The sequence below is a fragment of the Bombina bombina genome, chromosome 4 (genome assembly GCF_027579735.1).
Source record: "Bombina bombina isolate aBomBom1 chromosome 4, aBomBom1.pri, whole genome shotgun sequence".
NCBI lineage: Eukaryota > Metazoa > Chordata > Amphibia > Anura > Bombinatoridae > Bombina > Bombina bombina.
The window spans coordinates 752,152,512-752,178,092 of NC_069502.1; positions in this window are offsets into that span (position 1 = coordinate 752,152,512).

Sequence of the window (25,581 nt, forward strand, 5' to 3'; positions counted from 1 at the left end):
GGATCTATCTATATCAAATCTATCGATCTCGTAGCCGGACTGTTTTGTGACAGCAACTTGTGTTTCGGCCAAATTTGAAGTAGGAGGACAGACCAAGCATCTTCTTCCATCTCCCTGTTCCGAAAATCAAGGCCATATAGACCTCCCCCGATAGGGGGAGTAACAGGTATTAAACTGCTAAGAATAGTACTACTTAGTGCTTAACACACCACGGGTCCCAGACCGCATGTTTTATTGTTATACTCTGTCAGGGAAATTATATAACTATCAATCGTATCAATCAAATATATATTGCATCTATTGATCTCTGTAATTCGTATCGATCAAATGTATATTGCATCTTTTGATCTGCCTTGCTGCTCCTTTCAGGCAGGCCAGCTCTTTGCATAGAGGCCCACAGACTCTGTAACAGATCTCTCTTGCAGGGAGAGGTGCAGCCAGAATGCAGGGTCAGAACCTCTGCAACTGGTATACTTGATTGTGCAAAAGGAAGTAACCTTACCATGGGTGTCAGACCGCATGTCTTATTGTTATACTCTGTAAGGGAAATTATATAACTATCAATCGTATCAATCAAATATATATTGCTTCTATTGATCTCTGTAATTCGTATCGATCAAATGTATATTGCATCTTTTGATCTATGTTATTCATACCTATCAAATGTATATTGCATCTATTGATCTATGTAATCTATGGATCTATCTATCAAATTGATCGATCTTGTGGCCGGACTGTTTTGTGACAGCCACTTGTGTTTCGGCCAAATTTGAAGTAGGAGGACAGACCAAGCATCTTCTTCCATCTCCCTGTTCCGAAAATCAAGGCCATATAGACCTCCCCCGATAGGGGGAGTAACAGGTATTAAACTGCTAAGAATAGTACTACTTAGTGCTTAACACACCACGGGTCCCAGACCGCATGTTTTATTGTTATACTCTGTCAGGGAAATTATATAACTATCAATCGTATCAATCAAATATATATTGCATCTATTGATCTCTGTAATTCGTATCGATCAAATGTATATTGCATCTTTTGATCTGCCTTGCTGCTCCTTTCAGGCAGGCCAGCTCTTTGCATAGAGGCCCACAGACTCTGTAACAGATCTCTCTTGCAGGGAGAGGTGCAGCCAGAATGCAGGGTCAGAACCTCTGCAACTGGTATACTTGATTGTGCAAAAGGAAGTAACCTTACCATGGGTGTCAGACCGCATGTCTTATTGTTATACTCTGTAAGGGAAATTATATAACTATCAATCGTATCAATCAAATATATATTGCTTCTATTGATCTCTGTAATTCGTATCGATCAAATGTATATTGCATCTTTTGATCTATGTTATTCATACCTATCAAATGTATATTGCATCTATTGATCTATGTAATCTATGGATCTATCTATCAAATTGATCGATCTTGTGGCCGGACTGTTTTGTGACAGCCATTTGTGTTTCGGCCAAATTTGAAGTAGGAGGACAGACCAAGCATCTTCTTCCATCTCTCTGTTCCGAAAATCAAGGCCATATAGACCTCCCCCGATAGGGGGAGTAACAGGTATTAAACTGCTAAGAATAGAACTACTTAGTACTTAACATTAACAACACACCACGGGTCCCAGACTGCATGTCTTATTGTTATACTCTATCAGGGAAATTATATAACTATCAATCGTATCAATCAAATGTATATTGCATCTATTGATCTATGCAATTCGTATCTATCAAATGTATATTGCATCTATTGATCTATGCAATTCGTATCTATCAAATGTATATTGCATCTATTGATCTATGCAATTCGTATCTATCAAATGTATATTGCATCTATTGATCTATGTAATTCAGATCTATCAAATGTATATTGCATCTTTTGATCTATGTAATTCGTATCTATCAAATGTATATTGCATCTATTGATGTAATTCGTATCTATAAAATGTATATTGCATCTTTTGATCCATGTAATTCGTATCTATCAAATGTATATTGCATCTTTTGATCTATGTTATTCGTATCTATCAAATGTAAATTGCATCTTTTAATCTATGTAATTCGTATCTATCAAATGTATATTGCATCTTTTGATCTATGTAATTGGTATCTATCAAATGTATATTGCATCTATTGATCTATGTAATCTATGTATCTATCTATCTATCAAATCTATCGATCTTGTGGTTGTGCAAATGGACTGTTTGCGGTGCGTTAAACGGGGAGTTTGGTCTGTCACTGTGAAGCGGGCGTAACCCTTATACTACCTGATCGATACAACATCATACCTGAGCACGTTATTCAAAACAATTTAGGAATGTTAGGTGATTTATGCCCTTTATGGCTTAAAACCAGACTCTGCATCAACTATGTAATTTTCCATGGGAGTTTTGCCATGGATCCCCCTCCGGCATGCCACAGTCCAGGTGTTAGTCCCCTTGAAACAACTTTTCCATCACTATTGCGGCCAGAAAGAGTCCCTGTGGGTTTTAAAATTTGCCTGTCCATTGAAGTCAATGGCGGTTCGCCCGGTTCACGAACATTTGCGGAAGTTCGTGTTCGCCGTTCGCGAACGCAAAATTTTAGGTTTGCGACATCACTATTAGGGACTACTCTACCAGACAATGGCAGTGCTAGCACCGAGACAGTACCATGCCAGGCAATCAGAAGTTAGCCTATCCTATTAGACAGATATAGGCACACTATTAGTTTTCCCAAGTTTGCTATAATATATATATTTCTTGCCTAAAAAAAGTAAACTGACTGCAATAGCAAAATTATACTTTTATGGCCAGTAAACCTAGTTGCCAAAACCTGAATTGATTTTAGAGTCCACAGTTTCCGAATCAGTCAACTGATCACAGATTGATCCCTATTTGGCAATAGTTACAATCAATTGCCAGCTGGGATATGATCCACAAAAACCCATATCCTCTGTTCCTATATAGCAGAGGCCTAAATGAGCAACCAATAGAAAAATTAGGTCCAGCACAATTCTAATACTCATAGAAAAGTTATTCATTTAGTTTACAATATTAGGAAAAAAAATTAAGACATTTTAGTCTCAACAATTTCCCCAAGTGCCTTAACATACAGTTTTTCCACACAACCAGTCATATCACCTATACCTTAGTCCGTGAGCTGAGTCCACGGACTTTACATTTGCAAAATATATATATAGCCAAAATAAATAAATAAATAAATAAATATATATATATATCCTTAGAAGAGACTTTTATCCATTTACAAAAAAAACTTCAGTTGAATTGAAAAAATCTAAGCTATATCTTATAACATCTAACATAATTTATATGAAGGCTGATATTTATGAGAGGGCTGACAATCGCTTTGACATGTTCAACAGTGGTAATAGACATAAACAGTTTCCCCAGTGTATCTTTCTTTAGAGGAGAGCAATTTCCTCTGAGAGGAACCTCGCTTCTCCAGATGAAGGGAAAGAAGGAGGGGAGAGAAGGCCAGCCGAAAAAGTACCATATAAAGTATCCTCTTTTATATAAATAAGGGAAATGCTTCTGCTGGGTTGGATTCAACCAACCAGTTATTATCTCTCCTTATAGCTTCTTGTGTAAGCAATGAAACAGAATTGAGGTTCAATTATACAGTCCAGCTCTGTGAGTCTTGAATCCTTGATAAAAGTTACAAAAAATTACTTCTGTAAAGAGCAGTAGCTTGCATATCCCAATTAGTTACGGACTAGAAGAATTTAATCTGCCTCAAAACAAGGTGTAATAGGATATTATATCTCTTTGTTATATGGCTACATTGCAGATTATACATTTTTATGCCCTCAAGGAGCTTTCAAAAATGCCGGCTTTATATATTTCAGCTATAGTTCAATATCTATATATTGCCGACCCATGTAAAATTCCCCAAGCGTTGTATAATGGGTCCCAGCTCCCTCCTTCATTGTAATTCAGGCTTCCCCTCCGCCATAGAGAAAAAAAATGAGAAAGTCTATGAATCACTCACCTCGTCTCATAAGGGCATCCATAGATGGTACAAACACGCTTGCTGAGGTTTTTATGCGGGGCTCCAAGGGATGTAAACAGAGAGTGAAGAGCTTCTTATGCTTTATGTCACGGTCCACATCCAGCCTACTTCCTCCCGCGCAGCACCGGTGGGAGAGTCGCCGGCTCTCTACACAGGACTCCACCGAAAACAGAGAGCTCTCTCAGCTCTACAAAGATACCCACACAGGGTTCACCTCCGACCACACAGCACCAGTGGGGGAGGAGGGGGAGCAATCGCCGGCTATCCGCACAGGACTCTCTCAGAGGACACCCGCTGAAGATGGAGAGCTCTCGCAACTACACAGTATCACCCACACAAAACTCACCTCCCCCCGCGCAGCACCAGTGGGGGAGGAGGAGAAGCAGTCACTCGGCCCAGACACAGCTCCAGAAAAGACCAGGGAACACCAAAACCCTCCTCCGAGCACGGATCTCGGCACTCCGTTCTTGACGCCAATGAGAGGAGGGGAGAATGTAGATTCTAATAGTAGTCCCTAGGATGCTCAGGGAGTTACGTAACTCTTCTCGGTCAGTACAGCGAGCCCCGCACTGGGTTTGCCGCCTCTCCTGCAGCACCCTTGAGAGAAAAGGAAAAAGTAGGTACAGAAAAGTTCTTGGTAGCAGCTTATCTGCTTACTGTTTTTGGTTGAGCAGGGTTACAGGTCTTTACAGGGCTGAAAGAGCATCAGCACATTGGGATGGAGTTCCACTGTAATTGTTCCAGCAGCATTGGATCAGGCTATCCAAGGAGCTGCCCCAGAATTCGGGGCAAGGCGCGAAAAACCACCACCATCAGCTATAGGACTACAGTACAAGCACTCAGCATCATGCACTAAGCTCCTCCTCCGGAACCTGTCCCAGTAATTTATTTTTTAATATACTTTTCCTTTGTCACTTGAGTGTATTTAATATTGGTATATTACACTGTATATCAAATTTTCAGCAAAATTATACGTTTTGCAGTCCGGCTATAGCTCTGAAAAATTGTCCATTGCGTGCGGAATATGCAGGTCTGCCATATTACAAATCGCGGTGGTTCGGCTATACCGCTCGCATTTTAGCCTTTATGCAACTATCCATTCCATACTAAAAAAAATGGCTTTTGATTGCAGGATTTTCATTGCACCTGTATTACAGGTTGTGTGGTCCGGCTACTACGCTAGCCTTATAGCTTATACCGCCGCAATCCATTCTGCTATCTGAGACCAGTAGTTATGGATTTTGGGAAACAAAAATGTTTCACAAAACTCTTAACAAAAATGTTACAAAGCACACTAACACCCATAAACTTCACTATTAACCCTTAAATTGCCACCCCCACATTGCAAATATTATAATAAACCTATTAACCCCTAAACCGCCACCCACCCACATAGCAAACACTAAATAAACCTATTAACCCCTAAACCGCCCCCCACATCGCTACTACTATAATAAACCTATTAACCCCTAAACTGCCGGCCCCCCACATCGCTACTACTATAATAAACCTATTAACCCCCCTAAACCACTGGCCCCCCAGGGCCATGTTTAACCCCTGCACACTGCGCAGCTGTGGCTTCAAAGCCAGTTACATGTTTTTGGCGCACAGCTACACATGGCATGGTGAAGTGGTGCTATTGATGGGTCTCTGGGTGAGTGCGGCTGTGGAGTCTGTCATCTCGGTCTGTCATTCTGTGACAGTGAGTGAGGATGCTGGTCAGGAGGGTAATTAAATCAGTGAGGTAAGTGATTCACATGTTGATATGATATTGTTTCCTGATCTATTGGGGGAAGGGCAGCAGTAGCCAGGGTACAGGGAGCAGGGAGGGTGGATGCGTGTTTCACTAACACTCTCAGTGCTCTGACCAGCGTTTCACTAACACTCACTCTCAGTGCTCTGACCAGCGTTTCACTAACACTCACTCTCAGTGCTCTGACCAGCGTTTCACTAACACTCTCAGTGCTCTGACCAGCATTTTACTAACACTCTCAGTGCTCTGACCAGCGTTTCACTAACACTCTCAGTGCTCTGACCAGCATTTTACTAACACTCTCGGGTCAAAAGTCACTCACTGTGCTCAGCTGCCTGCACTGTTTGACACTCAGTTCAGAGATTATTTCATGGACATAGGGTAAGGAATGCAAGCAAGAGCCGATACTGCCGTTCTTCATTAAGAGCTAAAATACAATGTGATATAATGTACTGCAGTGCTTGGGAGCACAACATTTTTTTTAGCAGCCTCTGTGCTGTAACTTAGCTGGAAGGCTGTGATAACATCTTAACTGCTGCCATAGCTGCCAGGCTGTAGACTTACCCATCTTATTTCATACAGCCTGCTATAAAAACCTAAAAATCTTTGTATTATCCCTAATTGATTTCTTATTATTCCATGTACATCTCTAAGATTTATTTATATAAATATATATATATATAATCACAATACAGTGTTTACCCTCCTTGGGACATCTGCCTGGGTGCAAACATGCAATGGATACTCCTGGAAAAACAGATGCACTCTCAGGTCTTTTTCAGTGAAGAAAATCTTTAATGTAACGTTTTCAGGGACTTCCTCCCCGTCATCAGCATAAATTTTGTGTCAAACAAACAAACATTTAAATCAAAACATGTGATTAAACAATTTCATATACCTGTGTTGAAATCAGTGAGCTGGCGCCTAAACAGTGCATTTGGAGCGCATCTCCTGCGTTCCACTGTGTGCTAACCGGAACTAACTATACTTCCTGTGTTTCCGGCTAATGAAGTCAATAACTGAAACAATAAAAATGTTACATAAGGCTGTGTTTCAATAAAATTATTATGTAGTACATATCTTGAAAGAACTTAAATGTACATTGGTTGTTGCATTAATGTGTTAAAAATTGTGATATCACTTAAATCCGCTAGATGCTATTGTGTGTCCCTCTGTACTTGTTACAAAGTTAACGTGCAACACTTTTTTTTCATTTCTTTATGCGACTCGCATATCTCTATTTGTAAGCATTTAAGCTTGCCATTGAAGTATCTCCTATGCCCAAAAAGCTTGTACTATTAATTGTCTTGCTGATCGTCTGATTAGTTTACTTATGTTGCTATGGTAACCGACTACTGCCGGGTCTACTTGGCGCACTGATCTATGATGGTATTTTGCACTCTAAAGACCGCTTGTAGCAGAAAAGCTCTACCCAATAGCAGGGGTTGGACCAACGTCCTCACATAATAAATGACATGGTTCCTTTTGCTACTGTGTGTGAGTATATTATACCAGCTTAAGCTATTAGTGGCAACTTGGGCACAGTAGAAACGAATCGTTAAGCTAAGACTTCAACATATTAAAAGGGGCATAAGAGAAAATAAATGTAAAAATAAAAATAAATAGAAAAACAAACATCATATATGCACAACTAAAAAATTCAGTATTTAACAATATTTCTATGGTTTACACTACATGTATGTCCCATAGTTTAGTGGACTTAATTAGATGTCAAAAATGTCAAAATGTGCAATTCGCACTCAGTGCTGGCTCTGTACTTCCTATTCTCCGTGGTGGTCAACTGACATGCTGTACCTGCATGCAGGTCTACATATAGACTAGATCCCAGTCTCAGATGTATTGTATGTATGTCCATCCATGTTAGCTATAAATGAGGCCTTTCATTAGATTTCATCATTCCTTAGTTACATTTTCCTTTAGTTACATTTTTCTTAGGTATAAATAAATCTTAGGCATGGAATAATGAAAAATTAATTAGGGATAAATACAAACGCCTAGTTTTAGAGTTCTGCGTTAGGGTTTGTTACGGTTGCCTCCAGGCTGGCTGGAAGTTGGACCGTAGAAAAGGATGCTCCTAGCGCTCACTAAAGGATCATCAGCACCGTAGACACTATAATTACTGCGTAGCCACCATCAGTAATGCAGACTCTATGAACCACCGCTGCTGGGCTGGTATCTCGCCATCTGCTCTGTGCCCTGGACCTACGACCAGGCTCCAGTAGGTGAACCTCTTCCTTCTGTAGCAATCCCTGTAGCTAAGGGAGTATATAGAGCATAGCAATCCCTGTAGTGATTATAAGCTGTCCCCTACAAACATGAGTCAAAGCTGCAAGTTAGAGGGTCAGAATAGGTCTCATGTGCTGGAACACACAGCCTGGTTTTTATTGAGGTTACATGCAAAAAAGACACTCTCAGGGGGAGGCATAAAATCCCCAATCACACATTTGATGCATTTAGATAGCGAGACAACGCCCTTTTACAGGCCACAACAGCAGATAACATTACACACAAGAAAACAATGCAGTCCACCTTATCACTACTAGCATTCTGATTAGACAATGGGAATGTTTTTCACTAAACTTAATTAGAGCTGATCCCAGCAAACTTGTATTTAGAATGCTTCTTGAAGCTGAACAAAGTTATCTCTTTAGTTCTGACCGAAGGGTCTGTCACATAGCACTTAATGGCACACAATGAAAACCAATGCCTCTGTAACAGTGCTCCCCCTCTGTGGAACACTCTGCCTGTGTGGCACCTGACTCAGCAAGTCCCATTCACTGAACCAAGTGGGAGAAATCTAGGGACAAGCTATTTTACAGGTCTGGGGACATAGTCTTAAAGGGGCATTGTTCACCAGTCAAGTCACAATATGTCCCCAGACGGTTCTTAAAGGGCCATACACACCCAATAAAAGTTAATATGTTCTCAGGGGCACAATCTTCCAGGGGCCATAGTCATGAGGAAGGAGGCTGGCAAATAGGCTTCTCCACGATCCATGGAAGCAGGGCAATTTTTCATTTAAAGGGCCAGTTACAAATAGCAGTTTGTAACATATCTCCCCTTTTGGAGGGAGACTAACCAGGCATCTGACCTTCTGTCGGTCAGTGCCTAAGTTAGTCTCGCAACCCACCCACAAATAAACATTAGCAGCAAAGTAGCCCCCCCACAATACGTAGTACTGGCCTGTAGGTTCCAGGTTGTAGGATGAAAGTGTAGCATCCTCGGCCTTCCTGGCGCAGCTGGGCAAATAGCTGATGGTACTTGGGGGGCAGAGGCCAGCGGCACTCTGCCCTGGTGCCAGCGCTTCTGCTGGGGTGAGGGGTTTGCAGGCCAGTCCTGTAACAAGGGGGTCTGTAGGGCAGAGGCCAGCAGCGCTCTGTCCTGATGCCAGCTCTTCTGCTGGGGGAATTGGGGCATAGTCCTGCCCGGTGGCAAAGGGAACGTGGGGGTCAGTGGGGGTTAACATCTCCACTGTTAACCCTGGGACCAAGTTAGGAGTTAGCTGGGGAGGGGGAGATTGGCTTACCTCCTCCTCCTGATACTCCGGCGGCCGTTGGGAAGGGAGGTCGATGCTCTCCGCTTCCTGTGGAACATGCTGCGGCTGGGGAGAGAGACCGTTTGTCTCCTCTCCCTGGAAGGCACACTCCGGCTGGGGAGGGAGGTTGATGCTCTCCCCTCCCTGTAGCTGGGTGTGTCGCTGGGGATCTGGGCCGCCTGCCCAGCATCCCTGTAGGGCTGGTAGAGAGACTGCGGTCCCATCTCCACCTGCCTGCTGGGGGTCCTCCCAGGACCAGTCTATGAGGCCTGCTGCCTCTGTTATCTCTGGTTGGGGTTGGGGAAGGAGACCGGTTGTCTCTTCCCTCTGCACGGTATACTGCTGCTGGGGAGGGAGGTCGCTGCTCTCCTCTCCCTGTGGAACATGCTGCGGCTGGGGAGAGAGACCAGGTGTCCATACCCTCAAAGTCCACAGTTGGCGCTCAAAGGCTCGTGCCGCTTCGTTCTCCGTATCCAATTCCCGGATGATGCGACTGACTACCTCCTGCGCAGGGTCTGGACCATATCGGACTAGCCGCCTCTTTACCTCTGGAACGAAATCCGCGCCCTCATAGCGACGGATCCGGTTGAGGTGCTCTTCACATGGTTCTGACCAGTATCTTGTCAGCTCCATGCTGCTGTAGGTAGGGACGCTGCGCAGTGGCTAGCGTTGCCCTCAATAACTCTCCTACGATACCAGTGTTGTTGTGGTGCTGCTCCTTGTGCTAGGACGCGATCCCACCGCTGCCGCCAAATGTTACGGTTGCCTCCAGGCTGGCTGGAAGTTGGACCATAGAAAAGGATGCTCCTAGCGCTCACTAAAGGATCATCAGCACCGTAGACACTATAATTACTGCGTAGCCACCATCAGTAATGCAGACTCTATGAACCACCGCTGCTGGGCTGGTATCTCGCCATCTGCTCTGCGCCCTGGACCTACGACCAGGCTCCAGTAGGTGAACCTCTTCCTTATGTAGCAATCCCTGTAGCTAAGGGAGTATATAGAGCATAGCAATCCCTGTAGTGATTATAAGCTGTCCCCTACAAACATGAGTCAAAGCTGCAAGTTAGAGGGTCAGAATAGGTCTGATGTGCTGGAACACACAGCCTGGTTTTTATTGAGGTTACATGCAAAAGACACTCTCAGGGGGAGGCATAAAATCCCCAATCACACATTTGATGCATTTAGATAGCGAGACAACGCCCTTTTACAGGCCACAACAGCAGATAACATTACACACAAGAAAACAATGCAGTCCACCTTATCACTACTAGCAGTCTGATTAGACAATGGGAATGTTTTTCACTAAACTTAATTAGAGCTGATCCCAGCAAACTTGTATTTAGAATGCTTCTTGAAGCTGAACAAAGTTATCTCTTTAGTTCTGACCGAAGGGTCTGTCACATAGCACTTAATGGCACACAATGAAAACCAATGCCTCTGTAACAGTGCTCTCCCTCTGTGGAACACTCTGCCTGTGTGGCACCTGACTCAGCAAGTCCCATTCACTGAACCAAGTGGGAGAAAGCCAGGGACAAGCTATTTTACAGGTCTGGGGACATAGTCTTAAAGGGGCATTGTTCACCAAAGTCACAATATGTCCCCAGACGGTTCTTAAAGGGCCATACACACCGAATAAAAGTTAATATGTTCTCAGGGGCACAATCTTCCAGGGGCCATAGTCATGAGGAAGGAGGCTGGCAAATAGGCTTCTCCACGATCCATGGAAGCAGGGCAATTTTTCATTTAAAGGGCCAGTTACAAATAGCAGTTTGTAACAGGGTTAAAAAGCAGCGTAAAGGGGTCCTAAAGCTGCTTTTTAACGCCCGCTGGTATTTAGAGTCAGGCAGGAAAGGGTCTACCGCTCACTTTTTTTCCGCGACTCGAGTCTACCGCAGATCCCCTTACGTCAATTGCGTATCCTATCTTTTCTATGGGATTTGCCTAACGCTGGTATTACGAGTCTTGGAAGAAGTGAGCGGTAGACCCTCTACCGACAAGACTCCAACCGCAAAAAAAAAGTCTGTAGTTAAGAATTTTATGGGCTAACGCGGGAACATAAAGCTCTTAACTACAGTGCTATAAAGTACACTAACACCCATAAACTACCTATGAACCCCTAAACCGAGGCCCCCCACATCGCAAACCCTATAATAATTTTTTTTAACCCCTAATCTGCCGTTCCAGACACTGCCGCAACCTCATTATAGCTATGAACCTCTAATCTGCTGCCCCTAACATCGCCGACACCTGTATTATATTTATTACCCCCTAATCTGCCCCCCCCAACGTCGCCGCCACCTACCTACACATATTAACCCCTAATCTGCTGACCCGACATCGCCGCCACTATAATAAATGTATTAACCCCTAAACTGCCGCACTCCCGCCTCGCAAATACTATAATACATTTTATTAACCCCTAATCTGCCCTCCCTAACATCGCCGCCACCTACCTACAATTATTAACCCCTAATCTCCCGCCCCCAACGTCGCCGCTACTATTATAAAGTTACTAACCCCTAAACCTAAATCTAAACCTAACACCCCCCTAACTTAAATATAATTTAAATTAAACGAACTAAATTTACTATCATTAAATAAACTAATCCTATTTAAAACTAAATACTTACCTATAAAATAAACCCCAATATAGCTACAATATAACTAATAGTTACATTGTAGTTATTTTAGGATTTATATTTATTTTACAGGCAATTTTGTATTTATTTTAACTAGGTACAATAGCTATTAAATAGTTAATAACTATTTAGTAGCTACCTAGTTAAAATAATTACAAAATTACCTGTAAAATAAATCCTAACCTAAGTTACAAATACACCTAACACTGCACTATCATTAAACTAATTAAATAAATTACCTACAATTATCTAAACTAAAATACAATTAAATAAACTAAACTATAGTACAACAACCCCCCACTAAATTACAAAAAAAAAAATATTACAAGAAGTTTAAACTAATTACACCTTTAAACTAATTATACACTAATAGCCCCCTAATAAAATAAAAAAGCCCCCCAAAATAATAAAATGCCCTACCCTATCCTAAATTACAAAGTAATCAGCTCTTTTACCAGCCCTTAAAAGGGCTTTTTGCGGGGCATTGCCCCAAAGTAATCAGCTCTTTTACCTGTAAATAAAAATACAATCCCACCCAACAATACAACCCACCACCCACATACCCCTACTCTAAAACCCACACGATCCCCCCTTAAAAAAAACTAACACTACCCCCCCTGAAGATCACCCTACCTGGAGCCGTGTTCACCCAGCCGAGCACCGATGGGCCAGAAGTGGACATCCAGAGCGGCAGAAGTCTTCATCCGATCGGGGCAGAAGATGTCCTCCAAGCGGCAGATGTGTTCATCCAACCGGCATCTTCAATCTTCAATCAACCGGAGCGGAGCCATCTTGAATAAATCCAACACGGAGCCATCCTCTTCGTACGATGTCCTAAGGCCGAATGAAGGTACCTTTAAATGACGTAATCCAAGATGGCGTCCCTCGAATTCCGATTGGCTGATAGGCTTCTATAAGCCAATCGGAATTAAGGTAGGAAAAATCTGATTGGCTGATGCAATCAGTCAATCAGATTGAAGTTCAATCCGATTGGTTGATCCAATCAGCCAATCGGATTGACCTCGCATTCTATTGGCTGATCGGATTTGCATCAGCCAATCAGATTTTTCCTACCTTAATTCCGATTGGATGACGTAATTTAAAGGAACCTTCATTCGGCCTTAGGACATCGTACGAAGAGGATGGCTCCACATCGAATGGATTCAAGATGGCTCCGCTCTGGTTGATTGAAGACTGAAGATGCTGGTTGGATGAAGACATCTGCCACTTGGAGGACCTCTTCTGCCCCGTTCGGCTGAAGACTTCTGCCGCTCCGGATGTCCACTTCTGGCCCATCGGTGCCCGGCTGGGTGAACACGGCTCCAGGTAGGGTGATCTTCAGGGGGGGTAGTGTTAGGTTTTTTAAGGGGGGATTGGGTGGGTTTTAGAGTAGGGGTATGTGGGTGGTGGGTTGTAATGTTGGGGGGGGAATTGTATTTTTATTTACAGGTAAAAGAGCTGATTACTTTGGAGCTATTGTACCTAGTTAAAATAAATACAAAGTTGCCTGTAAAATAAAAATAAATCCTAAAATAGCTACAATGTAACTATTAGTTATATTGTAGCCATATTAGGGTTTATTTTATAGGTAAGTATTTAGTTTTAAATAGGATTAATTTATTTAATGATAGTAAATTTAGTTAGTTTAATTTAAATTATATTTAAGTTAGGGGGGTGTTAGGGTTAGACTTAGGTTTAGGGGTTAATAACTTTATTATAGTAGCGGTGACGTTGGGGGCTGGAGATTAGGGGTTAATAATTGTAGGTAGGTGGCAGCGATGTTAGGGAGGGCAGATTAGGGGTTAATAAAATGTATTATAGTGTTTGCAAGGCGGGAGTGTGGCGGTTTAGTGGTTAATACATTTATTATAGTGGCGGCGATGTCCGGTTGGCAGATTAGGGGTTAATAAGTGTAGGTAGGTGGGGGGGCAGATTAGGGGTAATAAATATAATATAGGTGTCGGCGATGTTAGGGGTAGCAGATTAGGGGTTCATAGCTATAATGTAGGTTGCGGCAGTGTCCGGAGCGGCAGATTAGGGGTTAATAATAAAATGCAAGTGTTAGCGATAGCGGGGGCGGAAGATTAGGGGTTAATAAGTGTAAGGTTAGGGGTGTTTAGACTCTGGGTTCATGTTAGGGTGTTAGGTGTAGACTTAGAGAGTGTTTCCCCATAGGAAACAATGGGGCTGCGTTAGGAGCTGAACGCTGCTTTTTTGCAGGTGTTTGGTTTTTTTCAGCCAGCTCAGCCCCATTGTTTCCTATGGGGATATCGTGCACAAGCACGTTTTTCCAGCTTACCGCTACAGTAAGGGTTGAATTGGAGCTAAATTATGCTCAATGCTCCCTTTCCTGAGTCTAACGCAGCCATTCAGACAACTCGTAATACCAGCGTTGGCTTAAGGGTGCGCTGGAAAAAAAAGCCTTGTTAGCACCGCGGGTCTTTACCGACAAAACTCTAAATCTAGGCGAAAGATTTTTACGTTTTTTTACAGCAGGCTGTATGAAATAAGCTGGGTATATATATATATATATATATATATATATATATATATATATATAATTGTGTTTATTTGTCTCTATTATATATATATATATATATATATATATATATATATATATATATATATATATATATATATATAAATATATATATACACAGTATGTGTGTGTGTGTATATGTACACACACTCTCCAAAGGGTTTCCCTCTGTGGAAGTTTGGAATGTTGGGAGGTATTTGTATGTGATGTGTGTATCTGCATGTATGTGAATGCTGTGTAGTGTATGTATGTGGGGTGTATATGTTGTGTGTCTGAATGGATGTATATGTGGTGTGTGTATGTTGTGTGTCTGCAATCTGCATGTATGTGGGATGTGAATATTGTGTGTCTGCATGTATCTGCTGTGTGTATGTTGTATGTCTGCATGTATGTGTACGTGATGTGTTTATGTTGTGTGTCAGCATGTATGTGCAGTGTGTATGTTATATGTCTGCATGTATGTGATGTGTTTATGTTGTGTGTCTGCATGTATGTGCTGTGTGTATGTTGTATGTCTGCATGTATGTGATGTGTTTATGTTGTGTGTCTGCATGTATGTGCAGTGTGTATGTTGTATGTCTGCATGTATGTGATGTGTTTAAGTTGTGTATCTGCATGTGTGTGCTGTGTGAATGTTGCATGTGTGCATGTATGTAATGTGTTTATGTTGTGTGTCTACATGTATGTACTGTGTATATGTTGCATGTGTGCATGTATGTGATGTGTGTATGTTGTGTGCATGTATGTGATGTGTGTATGTTGTGTGCATGTATGTGCTGTGTGTATGTTGTATGTCTGCATGTATGTGCGCTGTGTATGTTGCATGTCTGTGGTGTTTATGTTGTGTGTCTGCACGCATGTGAATGCTGTGTATGTTGTGTGTCTGCCTGTACAAGTGTATGCTCACATACTTTGCCTAAACTAATGAGAGTTCCATTTTCCCTTTATTTCTGCCACAAGACCCTACTATGATTTAAATCTAATATGTGTGCCTTATTCCAAGTATGTACAGGGAGTGCAGAATTATTAGGCAAATGAGTATTTTGACCACATCTTCCTCTTTATGCATGTTGTCTTACTCCAAGCTGTATAGGCTCGAAAGCCTACTACCAATTAAGCATATTAAGTGATGTGCATCTCTGTAATGAGAAGGGGTGTGGTCTAATGACATCAACACCCTATATCAGGTGTGCATAATTATTAGGCAACTTCCTTTCCTTTGGCAAAATGGGTCAAAAGAAGGACTTGACAGGCTCAGAAAAGTAAAAAATAGTGAGATATCTTGCAGAGGGATGCAGCACTCTTAAAATTGCAAAGCTTCTGAAGCGTGATCATCGAACAATCAAGCGTTTCATTCAAAATAGTCAACAGGGTCGCAAGAAGCGTGTGGAATAACCAAGGCGCAAAATAACTGCCCATGAACTGAGAAAAGTCAAGCGTGCAGCTGCCAAGATGCCACTTGCCACCAGTTTGGCCATATTTCAGAGCTGCAACATCACTGGAGTGCCCAAAAGCACAAGGTGTGCAATACTCAGAGACATGGCCAAGGTAAGAAAGGCTGAAAGACGACCACCACTGAACAAGACACACAAGCTGAAACGTCAAGACTGGGCCAAGAAATATCTCAAGACTGATTTTTCTAAGGTTTTATGGACTGATGAAATGAGAGTGAGTCTTGATGGGCCAGATGGATGGGCCCGTGGCTGGATTGGTAAAGGGCAGAGAGCTCCAGTCCGACTCAGATGCCAGCAAGGTGGAGGTGGAGTACTGGTTTGGGCTGGTATCATTAAAGATGAGCTTGTGGGGCCTTTTCGGGTTGAGGATGGAGTCAAGCTCAACTCCCAGTCCTACTGCCAGTTTCTGGAAGACACCTTCTTCAAGCAGTGGTACAGGAAGAAGTCTGCATCCTTCAAGAAAAACATGATTTTCATGCAGGACAATGCTCCATCACACGCGTCCAAGTACTCCACAGCGTGGCTGGCAAGAAAGGGTATAAAAGAAGAAAATCTAATGACATGGCCTCCTTGTTCACCTGATCTGAACCCCATTGAGAACCTGTGGTCCATCATCAAATGTGAGATTTACAAGGAGGGAAAACAGTACACCTCTCTGAACAGTGTCTGGGAGGCTGTGGTTGCTGCTGCACGCAATGTTGATGGTGAACAGATCAAAACACTGACAGAATCCATGGATGGCAGGCTTTTGAGTGTCCTTGCAAAGAAAGGTGGCTATATTGGTCACTGATTTGTTTTTGTTTTGTTTTTGAATGTCAGAAATGTATATTTGTGAATGTTGAGATGTTATATTGGTTTCACTGGTAAAAATAAATAATTGAAATGGGTATATATTTGTTTTTTGTTAAGTTGCCTAATAATTATGCACAGTAATAGTCACCTGCACACACAGATATCCCCCTAAAATAGCTATAACTAAAAACAAACTAAAAACTACTTCCAAAACTATTCAGCTTTGATATTAATGAGTTTTTTGGGTTCATTGCGAACATGGTTGTTGTTCAATAATAAAATTAATCCTCAAAAATACAACTTGCCTAATAATTCTGCACTCCCTGTATATACAGTATGTGCTTTCCAAGATAGCTGTTTGAAGCAAAAATGCTTCTAGTAAACGTTATTGCTAGCCTTTAGCGGCATACACACATATGGTTTAAGGCCCCGTGCACCAGTATTCAAACCCTACACTTTCTCAGAGAGTCAGCAGGGACACAACACACACCACCGCAAGGTCTCTGAGCTTAAATACTGGTGCACGGGCACTCACAGCATATGTGTGTATGCCACTGAAAAACAGTAATAACTTTTACTCTAAGCATTTTTGATAATGGAAGTATACTGCAAAAATGCTTCTACTCAAAATTGAAATGAGCCCATGCATATTTAAAGTTTGACCTTTCTATCCCTTTACATCTATATAGTTGCCTTTTTCCAAGATGGCAAACTGTAGCTTATATCTAGATAGCTGTCTGTGCCTCTTTCTAAGATGGTTACCTGTGCCTTACACATACATTATTATAAATAAGAAAGGGGGGGGGGGGGTGGGCTGCTTTGCCTTAAAATGCCTAAGCCTATTTTTGGTCCCAGTCCGGCCCTGTATATCGAGGACGCAGATTCAGGTATATCCCGCTTGCTTGCTTGTCATTACATACTCCACATGTTTGAGGTTTAATCTTGTGAGTAGCACTGAGAGAGGAATTTGGGCTACGGTTTTATGTGTACCATTTTGTATTAAACATGCTACACTTAGTCCTTTTGTGCGTTCTCTCCTTCTTTAATTATCATATAAATTAACCTAACATTCGGCTAAATTACGAGTTTTTGTCGGTAATGGTGTGCGGGGCTAACAAGCCTTTTTTTCTCACCGCTCACTTAAGACAACGCTGGTATTACGAGTTTTCTTCAAGCCAGCGTTAGCCTCAGAAAAGTGAGCGTTGAGCAAAATTTAGCTCCACGTCACACCTCAATACCAGCATTGCTTAATTCAGCGGTGAGATTTCCCCATAGGAAACAATGGGGCTGAGCTGGCTGAAAAAAAACCTAACACCTGCAAAAAAGCAGCGTTCAGCTCCTAACGCAGCCCCATTGTTTCCTATGGGGAAATAAAATTTATGTCGACACCTAACACCCTAACATGAACCTCGAGTCTGAACACCCCTAATCTTACACTTATTAACCCCTAATATGCCTCCCCCAACATCGCCGCCACCTACATTATATTATTAACCCCTAATCTGCCGCTCCGGACACCACCGCCACCTACATTATACTTATGAACCCCTAATCTGATGCCCCCAACATCGCCGAACCCTACATTTTATTTATTAACCCCTAATCTGCCCCCCCAACGTCGCCGCAACTATATTAAATTTATTAAGTCTAACCCTAACCCTCCCTAACTTAAATATAATTTAAATACATCTAAATAAAATAACTACAATTAACTAAATTATTCCTATTTAAAACTAAATACTTACCTGTAAAATAAACCCTAATCTAGCTACAATATAACTAATAGTTACATTGTAGCCATCTTAGGGTTTATTTTTATTTTACAGGCAACTTTGTATTTATTTTATGTGAATAGGGGTGGGGAGCGCTATAATAGCTGTGAGTATGGACGTGTCTGTGACTGGGTAGCTGAGTGCGTCTCAGAAATATCTCTGATATACATTTTTATTAATCTGTGATATATCAGGACAGTTTGTCCAATGATCTTAGTGAGTGGGTGGGAAGCGTTACACTAATTTGTGAGAGGGTGAACGTGTTTAGTGCGTCTGTGTTACTACAAAGAACAGTTGGTCTGTTATGTTCCTATATCAGGACAGTGTGTCCAATTATCTAGAGAGTGGGTGGTGGGCTTTGCGCCAATAGTGAATGTGAGCGTGTCTGTTATCTCTATGTACTTTGAAGGGCAGTATATATATTTTGCTCCTTAATTTGTGTCAATGTCTCTTTAAGTGCCTAATATTCAATATGTTGATTGTGCTTATCCTACTTACAAGTGTTTAAAAAAATGTTTCAGATGTAATTGTAGAGGCATATATTGGCCATTAAATCAGTGTAATGTTAGTGTAAAAATGATATATATATTGTGAGATGAGGAAGAGAAAATTGTGATAACACACAAATTCAGTTGCACATAAAAATAAAGTTTTACTTCTAAATATCGTACAAATACAATGTTAAAACTTGCAGTTCATATGTGATACATATGGGATTGATAGCAATATGTTGCAATATAACAATAACAATTGCAATTTTAAAACATTCGTTAAGAAATGCTGCTCTTATAGGAACAAAGTATTAACTATAAAAAATGCTGTATGTCACTTAAGCAACGATTGCAATGTTACTTGCAGACTAATCAGTAAGCAGTTAAGTTGTGGCCACAACTCTATGAACCAGTTTAAAAGGGGATATATACGATTATCCAAAAAAATATGGTGTCTTATCCTCCGTATTGGTGAAAGTCAAGTTTCACTCTCCCTAACCGGACCTCCGATTGCTCTTACCTCTTTCCCTTTTCGGATCTGTGGGTCTTGGAATGGTTGCTGAGGTATCTCTTTTACCTTTGGAGAGGAAAGGAAACTCGTCCTGTGTTGGCGTCTCTCTGTTAGATTTCCCGGCAACTCGCTTCTACCCAAACACGTGTTGTGTCCGTTCCACGTGACCATGGAGGGCCAATCAGGTAACCGGATCGTGGGGGGAGTGTGTCTTCTTCGTGCTCAGTACTTCTCAGGAGCCTGTATATCCACACTGGATTGTCTTTATGTCTACGCATTTCAGCGCTTCACTGCGCCTTTATCAAGACTTCTAGTGTGTGTGTGTATAACTTGGCTCTTTTATTGCTCCGGTGGGGCCGCAAAACTCCTCCCATTTTTCTCCTTTATGTCCTTAACTTCTGTGCTTATTTACAAAGGCCTAGATTTAGAGTTGGGCGGTAGCCGTGAAAACCAGCGTTAGAGGCTCCTAACGTTGGTTTTTACCGCCCGCTGTTATTTGGAGTCAGTCAGGAAAGGGTCTAACGCTCACTTTGCAGCCGCGACTTTTCCATACCGCAGATCCCCCTACGCCATTTGCGTATCCTATCTTTTCAATGGGATCTTTCTAACGCCGGTATTTAGAGTCATGGCTGAAGTGAGCGTTAGAAATCTAACAACAAAACTCCAGCCGCAGAAAAAAGTCAGTAGTTAAGAGCTTTCTGGGCTAACGCCGGTTTATAAAGCTCTTAACTACTGTGCTCTAAAGTACACTAACACCCATAAACTACCTATGTACCCCTAAACCGAGGTCCCCCCACATCGCCGCCACTCTATTAAAAATATTTAACCCCTAATCTGCCGACCGCACACCGCTGCCACCTACGTTATCCCTATGAACCCCTAATCTGCTGCCCCTAACACGCCGACCCCTATATTATATTTATTAACCCCTAATCTGCCGCCCCCGCTATCGCTGACACCTGCATATTATTATTAACCCCTAATCTGCCGCTCCGTACACCGCCGCAACCTACATTATCCCTATGTACCCCTAATCTGCTGCCCCTAACACAGCCGACCCCTATATTATATTTATTAACCCCTAATCTGTCGCCCCCAACGTCGCCTCCACCTACCTACAATAATTAACCCCTAATCTGCCGACTGGATCTCACCGCTACTATAATAAATGTCTTAACCCCTAAAGCTAAGTCTAACTCTAACCCTAACACCCCCCTAACTTAAATATAATTTAAATCTAATGAAATAAATTAACTATTATTAAATAAATTATTCCTATTTAAAGCTAAATACTTACCTGTAAAATAAACCCTAATATAGCTACAATATAAATTATAATTATATTGTAGCTATTTTAGGATTAATATTTATTTTACAGGCAACTTTGTAATTATATTAACCAGGTACAATAGCTATTAAATAGTTAATAACGATTTAATAGTTACCTAGTTAAAATAATTACAAAATTACCTGTAAAATAAATCCTAACCTAAGTTACAATTAAACCTAACACTACACTATAATTAAATTAATTAAATACAATACCTACAATTATCTACAATTAAACCTAACACTACACTATCATTAAATTAATTAAATACAATACCTACAATTATCTACAATTAAACCTAACACTACACTATCAATAAATTAATTAAATACAATACCTACAAATAAATACAATGAAATAAACTAACTAAAGTACAAAAAATAAAAAAGAACTAAGTTACAAAAAATAAAAAATATTTACAAACATTAGAAAAATATTACAACAATTTTAAACTAATTACACCTACTCTAAGCCCCCTAATAAAATATCAAAGCCCCCCAAAATAAAAAAAATGCCCTACCCTATTCTAAATTAAAAAAGTTCAAAGCTCTTTTACCTTACCAGCCCTGAAAAGGGCCCTTTGCGGGGCATGCCCCAAAGAATTCAGCTCTTTTGCATGTAAAAAAAAAAACATACAATGCCCCCCCCCCCAACATTACAACCCACCACCCACATACCCCTAATCTAACCCAAACCCCCCTTAAATAAACCTAACACTAAGCCCCTGAAGATCTTCCTACCTTATCTTCACCTCGCCGGGTATCACACCGATCCGTCCTGGCTCCGATGTCTTGATCCAAGCCCAAGCGGGGGGCTGAAGATGTCCATGATCCGGCTGAAGTCTTCATCCAAGCGGGAGCTGAAGAGGTCCATGATCCGGCTGAAGTCTTCTATCAACGGCATCTTCAATCTTTATTCTTCCGGATCCATGTTCATCCCGCCGACGTGGAACATCCATCTTCACCGACGACTTCCCGACGAATGACGATGTTAGGGTGTTAGGTTCCTTTAAGGGACGTCATCCAAGATGGCGTCCCTCGAATTCCGATTGGCTGATAGCATTCTATCAGCCAATCGGAATTAAGGTAGGAAAATTCTGATTGGCTGATGGAATCAGCCAATCAGAATCAAGTTCAATCCGATTGGCTGATCCGATCAGCCAATCAGATTGAGCTCGCATTCTTTAGGCTGATCGGAACAGCCAATAGAATGCGAGCTCAATCTGATTGGCTGATCCAATCAGCCAATCGGATTGAACTTGATTCTGATTGGCTGATTCCATCAGCCAATCAGAATTTTCCTACCTTAATTCCGATTGGCTGATAGAATCCTATCAGCCAATCGGAATTCAAGGGACGCCATCTTGGATGACGTCCCTTAAAGGAACCGTCATTCGTCGGGAAGTCGTCGGTAAAGATGGATGGATCCGCGCTGGAGGTCTTGAAGATCAGCTGGTCGTCATCGGATTGAAGAACAAAGAATATGCGGCTTGGATGAAGATGTTTGCCGGTCCGGATGTCCTCTTCTGCCCGCTTGGATCAAGACTTCAGCCGGAGGATGGACGTCACTCTTCAGCCCCCGCTTGGGCTTGGATCAAGATTTCGGAGGCTTGGATCAAGACTTCGGTGGACAGATCGGTGAACCTGGCATGGTGAAGATAAGGTAGGAAGATCTTCAGGGGCTTAGTGTTAGGTTTATTTAAGGGGGGGTTGGGTTAGATTAGGGGTATGTGGGTGGTGGGTTGTAATGTTGGGGGGGTATTGCATGTTTTTTTTTACAGGCAAAAGAGCTGAATTATTTGGGGCATGCCCCGCAAATGGCCCTTTTCAGGGCTGGTAAGGTAAAAGAGCTTTGAACTTTTTAAATTTAGAATAGGGTAGGGCATTTTTTATTTTGGGGGTCTTTGTTATTTTATTAGGGGGCTTAGAGTAGGTGTAATTAGTTTAAAATTGTTGTAATATTTTTCTAATGTTTGTAAATATTTTTTTATTTTTTGTAACTTAGTTCTTTTTTATTTTTTGTACTTTAGTTAGTTTATTTAATTGTAGTTATTTGTAGGTATTGTATTTAATTAATTTATTGATAGTGTAGTGTTAGGTGTAATTGTAACTTAGGTTAGGATTTATTTTACAGGTAATTTTGTAATTATTTTAACTATTTTAGCTATTAAATAGTTATTAACTATTTAATAGCTATTGTACCTGGTTAAAATAAATACAAAGTTGCCTGTAAAATAAATATTAATCTTAAAATAAAATAGCTACAATATAATTATAATTTATATTGTAGCTATATTAGGGTTTATTTTACAGGTAAGTATTTAGCTTTAAATAGGAATAATTTATTTAATTAGAGTTAATTTATTTTGTTAGATTTAAATTATATTTAATTTAGGGGGGTGTTAGTGTTAGGGTTAGACTTAGCTTTAGGGGTTAATACATTTATTATAGTAGCGGTGAGATCCGGTCGGCAGATTAGGGGTTAATAAGTGTAGGTAGGGGGAGGCGACGTTGGGGGCGGCAGATTAGGGGTTAATAAATATAATATAGGGGTCGGCGGTGTTAGGGGCAGCAGATTAGGGGTACATAACTATAATGTATGTTGCGGCGGTGCACGGAGCGGCAGATAAGGGGTTAATAATAATATGCAGGTGTCAGCGATAGCGGGGGCGGCAGATTAGGGGTTAATAAATATAACATAGTGGTCGGCGATGTTAGGGGCAGCAGATTAGGGGTACATAGGGATAACGTAGCTGGCGGCAGTGTACGGAGCGGCAGATTAGGGGTTAATAATAATATGCAGGGGTCAGCGATAGCGGGGGCGGCAGATTAGGGGTTAATAAGTGTAAGGTTAGGGGTGTTTAGACTCGGGGTTCATGTTAGGGTGTTAGGTGCAGACATAGGAAGTATTTCCCCATAGGAAACAATAGGGCTGCGTTAGGAGCTGAACGCTGCTTTTTTGCAGGTGTTAGGGTTTTTTTCAGCTCAAACAACCCCATTGTTTTCTATGGGGGAATCGTGCACGAGCACGTTTTTGAAGCTGGCCGCGTCCGTAAGCAACGCTGGTATCTAGAGTTGCAGTGGTGGTAAATATGCTATACGCTCCTTTTTTGGAGCCTAACGCAGCCCTTCTGTGAACTCTAAATACCAGCGGTATTTAAAAGGTGCGGGAGAAAAAAAGCCAGCGTAGCAAACGCACCCCTTTGGCCGCAGAACTCTAAATTTAGCCGAAAGTGAATTCATTTTTACATAAAATAAAGTATATGTGTAGTTTGATAGATTACATACATATTCACATTATAATTCCAAATATTACTTCAGATTGAGATCTACAGTCACTCATCTAGATTATTTAGATAACATGCTTCAGAATGTTAGCTGCAATATCTCTCCCAGATTTATTTATAGATCTATCCTTCAGATATTATAATACTATAAGAAAACCATCAATTGACTAGAAAAATGTATATATCTATAAACATAATAAATCTAATACATTTTTTTGTGATTATGGACCTTTCAAATTTAATATCAAAAAGGGTTTCGCAGTGTGTGTCCCAAATTCCTTATACTAATTTTGTGGTGTCATATATGTCTGGCATCCTTCCATCTATACATTATTAATAGATATAAATATAAAACTTATATCACTCCTAACATAATTATATATATAAAAAAAGGGAAAGCATAGAGATATTTACTCGATTCCCTATACATTTACTAGTTGTATGTACATCTCATTTGTATTTTTATTCTTAAATATATTTCCTATTAAGTTAAATATGTGATTCTATTTATAAATTCTTTATATATTCTTGTGGACTGGGTCCTAGTATTTAATATTTTCCCCATTGTGTGTATTTTTTAATAGATCTTATATAAAGAATTTATATAGAATGTACGGGTCGATCAAACTAACAATTTTATCTCCATATTTTAGAAAGCAGGTATCAATATGGGTATATGTATCATTTTCCATATGGGTTATCTATATATATTGGTATACTCTTTGTACTTATTGATATATCTTTGTACTCATTAATGTCAGTTGGGCTAAATGTATAGTCTTATATTCCTTATGTATTATATTAAATGGTTATATGAGTACTTACTTAATATTTCGTATATCTCCACCTGTGTATACCATTTTCTTATACATAATATTATTAATTAATTGTGAACTTCATAACTGTTATGTTTTGATTGTACATTTAAATAAATGGATTTAGGTCCAGTTCTGCATTGAGGCCATTGGGGGTCAAGGTGTTGAAATTAAAAATTAATTCTGCTTCTTTGAGTAATAGAATTTTTTCTATATCTCCTCCTCTGTTGTCTATTACTTTTTTTATGCCCCAATATTTAAATCCTATTGGTTTTTTATTATGTACCTCTGTAAAATGTTTGGAGAGTAGGTGTTTACAATTACCCCATTTTATATTTAAGAGATGTTCTCTTATCCTGTCATGTAGCGGGCGACTAGTTTGACCCAAATATTGCAGGTTGCATTGGCATTGCATTAAGTAAATTATATTTTTATCCGAACATCTAATTGTCTCTCTTATGGGATATTCAAAATTATTATTTGTAGATCTAACTTTTTTTATCTTTTATTCCATATTTAAAAGCTTTGCAGCTGTTACATGGGAAGAAACCTTGTAATTTATTTCCTAGTAGATCTTGATCTCTTGATTTTGTAATTTTATTGAATTGACTTGGTGCTAATATGCTTTTCAAGTTTT